The sequence below is a fragment of the Sebastes fasciatus genome, chromosome 20 (genome assembly GCF_043250625.1).
Source record: "Sebastes fasciatus isolate fSebFas1 chromosome 20, fSebFas1.pri, whole genome shotgun sequence".
NCBI classification, from domain to species: Eukaryota; Metazoa; Chordata; class Actinopteri; order Perciformes; family Sebastidae; genus Sebastes; species Sebastes fasciatus.
In genome coordinates this window covers 2501501-2507500 of record NC_133814.1, presented here as the reverse complement: position 1 = coordinate 2507500, position 6000 = coordinate 2501501, and the positions used below count along the sequence as shown (strand labels likewise).

General features: G+C 41.5%; 1 protein-coding gene across 1 annotated transcript in view; it reads right to left on the bottom strand.

The window, feature by feature from the left end:
- The window catches only part of cavin1b (caveolae associated protein 1b), a 33734-nt gene that overhangs the window by 9012 nt on the left and 18722 nt on the right, over window positions 1–6000 (bottom strand). The window lies entirely within an intron of this gene.

Below are 6000 nucleotides of genomic sequence, written 5' to 3'. Positions count from 1 at the left end.
CTCCAAGTCACTGCATGTTCTAGGACACTGTCCGGCACATATTTCAGAATAAAAGCCTTTTGTTAACAAATGAAGGAATTCTGTCCACAGAAAAAACGTTTGAGGGTTTTTATTTTAAAATGAAAGCAGGAAGTGTTGATTTAAAAGTAAGTCTTTACTTTTTTTTTCATTTCCGTAACATATTCTACCGATAGACATGTAAACTGTAGTAACAGCTGTCAGTGTGTCAGTGTGCTGACTTGACTATGACTTGCCCCAAACTGCATGTGATGATCATAAAGTGGGCATGTCTGTAAAGGGGAGACTCGTGGGTACCCATAGAACCCATTTACATTCACATATCTGGAGGTCAGAGGTCAAGGGACCCCTCTGAAAATGGCCATGACAGTTTTCCTCACCAAAATTTAGCGTAAGTTTGGAGCGTTATTTTACCTCCTTCACAACACGCTAGTGTGACATGGTTGGTACCGATGGATTAGTTAGGTTTTTCTAGTTTCATATGATAGCAGTATCTTCACTCATAGCTTTAAAGCTGAGCCGTTACAACGGCAACAAGCAATGGCGTTAAAACAAATTTGCGTTGACGCATTATTAACAACCCTCGTTATAAACCTCAAAGAGGCATATAGTTCCTACAAAAGCCTATCATTTTCAGTATGTGTGTGTGTGTGTCTGCTGCTGAGATCAGCTGGCTGATGCTCTTTGTGTTGTCAGCACAACGCAGTGTCTCTCTTTCATGATGAGTGTGCACGGTGACTTCTGTCCACTCTGCTGCTGTATAGCACAGCACAAGCTCCGAGGCCTGAGCCCCTACAGCTCATCACTCTGATAAAGTTGGTTTTACTTTTAGTCTTTCAGTTTTCCATGTTGGCAGGTGTCCATTAAAATTTGCAACTGTGTCTTTTTGTCTTTTCTTTTTTTTTTTTCATATTACCACTAGGGCTGCAGACGAATAGTCTTTTTTTGCTTAGGAAGGTTCCTAATTGAGTGAAATGATGAAGTATTTAAGTGTCAGACGTGATAAGAGCTGTTCAAATTCTCTAAATGTTAAAGGTCCCATATCGTGCTTATTTTCAGGTTCATACTTGTATTTTGTGTTTCTACTAGAACATGTTTACATGCTGTAATGTTCAAAAAACACATTATTTTTCTCAAACTGTCTGCCTGAATATACTTGTATTTACCCTCTGTCTGAAACGCTCCGTTTTAGTGCATTTCAACGGAATTGCAACGGAATTGCGTTGCTAGGCAACAGTTTGGGTCCATGTTTACTTCCTGTCAGCTGATGTAATTTACATACACTGCAACAGAAAACAAACTGGGACACATTTAGAATGTTTACGTTTAAAACCATGTAATGATCTAAATATTGTAGATTTGTGACATCACAAATGGACAGAAATCCTATCGGCTTGTTTCAAACGCACAATTTCTGAATACGGAAAGAAGTCATAACTTTTTGAGAAAAAAAGAAAATATCACGTAAAATTACTACTTTATAATAATATTATTACTTTATTCTTGAAATCTCATATTTATTTTTTTCCTCAATGTGGCCCTAATACTCCGTCGTACTGTCGTACCATAGACCTACATCAATAATAAATAAAAATTAAAACGTAAACAAAAAAAAACAGTTATTCATTTCCATTTTTTAAAATCCACAGGGAGCCACTGGAGAGGAGCTAAAGAGCCGCAGGTTGCTGACCGCTTTACTATAGGAACAAAACTGTTAAATTTAACAGAACATGTCGTTATGTGTGGGCTCTCTCACATTTTACACATCTGTTAAGATCTGAAACATCTTTTAGTGTGGGGCCAGCCTTAAGCAGGAGTGCCATGGAGGTGACCTGATATTATTTTTTTTAATATCATTACCTAAACTTTGTTGTACATTATGACTCTAAGCCCGTCTTCCTGTCGGTGCCTGCGGGTTTCCTGAAAGCCTCCTTTCAAAGATGCCAGGGATGTTTCATGTGGGCATATTTGAATTTTCTGGGCGTAGCCGGTGGTGAGCCGCTGTGACTATCAACCAGCACAGGGAAACCATGGCAGCAACAACAATGCCAGAGCAGTTACCTCAGCCAAGTGTGTGCCAAGTGTGTGTGTGTACACTTCCAGCCTCGGGCTGAAAATATGTTTTTCAGCAAAATCTGTGCTTGAGTACTTCATGTCATACTGCGTCGTTTCTGATGACTGTTTTCTGTATAAAGTCTGCAAATAAAAATCCTGCCAGAACTAACCATTTTCATTTTTATTGCCTCCACTGGCAGTCCAAAACATTCAGTTGTACTTGTGTCTCCATGGTAACAGTGGTGAGCATGACTGGAACCATAAGGTTTCCAGATGAATGGAAAGAGATGTTTGTGTGTGTGTGTGTGTGTGTACTTGTTTTCATGACAAATGAGGACAATTCTATGATAACACACCTTCACCATCAGGACGCTCAGAAAAATGAGGACATTTTTGGCGTCTTCATTTTTCCGAGCTCACCACAGTGTTCTAGAGCCTCCGTAGCATTAAAATCAGGTCTGACCAAAATATAGCCTTAGACAAAATCTCAACAGATGGATGTATTAGTGGAAGCATTGCTCGGAAATACTTTGATTCCCAGGTCTCTAGGACCTTGGGAAAGGCACGTCCCCATTTTGTCACGTTTTTTTCAAAAGTCCTGACATTGTCTATAAACACGTATGTGTGTGTGTGTGTGTGTGTGTGTGTGTGTGTGTGTGTGTTGACTTGTATGAACACACATGCTTATAAATGTGTAAATGTGTGTGAGTGTGTTGATGTGCTCTATGATCACATGAACATGTGTGTTTCTGTATTGAAGGTCTTCATATGTGCAATCGTGCACTTCTTTGACTCTGCCTGTGTGTGTGTGTGTGTGTGTGCGTGTGCTTGTGCATATGTACTGTATGTGTGGGGACAAGGAGCACTCCATGGAAGCTTTCCACTCTCAGCCCACACTGCAACCACTCATCAGCCTTATGTAGAGTGAGAGAGAGAGGAATCCCGCTGCAACACACCCCTCTCTGTTTCTGTTTTCCTGTTTAAACTCAAACCACCAAGAACTCCCCTGCTGCTGTGGAAAGGCCAGATGCATGTGTGTGTAATAGGATGCAAACAGCACATGTATAGTATGCGTATTGCATGTACACGTAATGAGGGGATTTTCCGGTAAATCCAGGAAAACGGGGGAATCCTCACGATACGGCTGCTGATGTAAAGAGGAACTGGAGCAGTCGAAGAAGCAAATGAGGACGTTGTGTTTCTTTTTCTGGAGCTTTGGAATCACAAATACCAATTTACTTCACCACAAGGTCCATTTAGCTGTTCACATGATGTTCATCAGACAACGGGGGTTTCCCAAGTTGTCATGAAAATATAAATTTTGATCATGCAGATCATGTGATGATAGCGAAAGCTCCACTGAATGGACCTTGTGGTGAGATTTGGTTTCTCAACTGCTGTTTTTCGAGGTCAAGAATGAACTTTGATGTTCAACTCACTTAAACTTGCAGTAGGCAGAATCTTTCCGGCATCATTGGGCAAATTTGCAAGGGATGATGTACAGCGAGCCGGTCATTGTTGTGACAGAATCCCCGACAGGGTGATGCTGCACCCCGACGTGAAGTTGAGTGGTCTCTCATCGCCCTGAAGGGGATTCTTTCACAACAATGACCTGCTAGCTGTACATCATCCTGCTTATTACACGGCTACTTACTGAAGAAATCAATATTTTGACACAAAACGGTCCACCAGAGTCTGACCCATAGCAACGGTCTGTTATACATAGCAACGGTCTGTTATACATAGCAACGGTCTGTTAAACATAGCAACGGTTTGTTATACAAAAATTACAGACAGCAGAACGCTGTAATTGACCAATCATAATCGAGTATTCTACACAGCCGTGTAATAATCCATAATAACCTTTCAGAACATTGTAATTTGAGTGTTCTGAGAGATAACTAGACTTCTGCACCTCCTCATGGCTCTGTTTTCAGGCTTTAGAAAATCTAGCCCATGATGGGAGACTAATCACACATTCTAAGAAAAAAATCCGTAGAAAAACAGATAATGTCCTGGCAGAAAATTACAGGACATTTTCCGTTAAGTTTACGGACATTTTCTGTTGATTTACAGGATGTCCTCCACACCATTGTTAATCCTAAAACAGAAAATTCTGTAAATTGACAGTATTTCCTCCGTAACGAGCCAAATAGCAGGCCCAACCTTCACATTCTGGAGGGAAAACAGACGCTAACGCTAGCATTTGTACATTACCTATTGGTCTCTGCGGACCACCTGAGACTAAAACTGGGGCTAACTCTACCTGACGTCCACTGAAGGCTAAAATATAAGCATTGATAAAACCTAAATTACAATACCAAACTTGCTTTAGTCTCAAAATATTCCTGGCGTATCTGGTAACGTTAACGGTCGACAACAGCTGAACTAAACACCAAAACAGCTTTCCAGCTAAAACGATACTGAGATCACGTTAAGTCCTGAACATAAATCACTTTGGTTAGACATTAATTGTTGATTTTTGTAAAGTGTGAGAAACGTTTCTCTACATCCGAACTAAACTTTGCCGTGTGTGATGGTCTCTGCCTCTTCCAACTTTGGCGCTAGCGAAGGTTCTTGTTCCCACAATACAATGCGTATTTAAAAATACGGGTAAAACTCTACATTGGCCCGTATTTTTACGGACTTTTCTTAGAGTGCAGGTCATTTCAGAGAGAGCGTTCCTATTGGCTGTGCTCTGGCTGGTGGGCGGTGCTTGGTATTTCCCATGGATGTATTAAGAGAACTGGATCCAGCGTTGGAGGCGGGGCCTTGTTCGTTTTTATGAAAGTTGCTCAGTGGTGCATGAAGCCAAAATGGCTTGACTTCCGTCTGGTAAAGTACCCGGATCTTGGGTACATGGAACATGCGCAGTAGCGTCCGCTCAGTCATATGACTCGGTCACGGGATCCCAATGTCACACCATCGTCACGGCTTGCGCTCCAGCCTCGGTCTGGGTCTCATTCACATGAACGGAGGAAGGGAAATAACTCTGGATTCAGCTATTAGTGCGTTTTACAACTTTAAAAACTTAATTTTAATGAAGGGCTATTAGAGTGTTTGTAATGGGGAGGGGTTTCACCTAAAAAAAATTATCCTCTGAGTTGCAGACATCTCTTTCCCAATATAAGTCTATGGGAAAAAGTATTTTTGGGCCCAATGGCATCAAATGACGGACACAGAAGTTGCAGTACCACCGTTTGGCCACTACGAAAGTTGGGATCAACGACCAGCACTCTTCCTGAGGACTTGCAAGGCCTATTGAAGGAGGCCGGGTCACGCGTCATCAATGCGTCATATCTTCGGGGTTATAACACGTGCGCAGTAAAACCTGGTCTGCCCTTGCCGAAATTGAGCCAATCGCAACGCACAACCGAGGTTCAGTTACACTGCATATGAGTTTTACCCCAAGACCAATGTCCGCCCATGACCCAGCCTCCTTTCCATATAGGCCTTGGGGGCTTGGTATTTCCTGAACAGATCTCAACATGGCTGCCGGTTCACAAACGTTCTCATTTTACAGCTAAACAGTACACTACAAGATGTTTTTGGAAACTTCCGAGGAGAGAAATAGGCATTAGAGTAACATTTCCATCCATTTCTACCCACTGCAGCTTTAAGGGTTTGTTCACTTTGTGGTTTTACTTTTGTAATAAAACAATTGAAATATTTATCAGGCTAAAACATTATGTCAAAATAGCACAAGAGTCCTGCAGTCAGCAAACTCTGTATCCACGACATCAGTGCCACTAAGTAAAGAGTAAACTTTCAAGTAGAGATTCTTTCAAATCAACTTCAACCATCGATCAATCAACCACATATATCAAATCTAAATAAGTAATTTCTAGCTCAAAAAACAAAACTTGTGGGTGTGACTGGCGTAAAGCGTCATGGAATAGCCAAAAAATGGGCAGAGCCAGAACACTT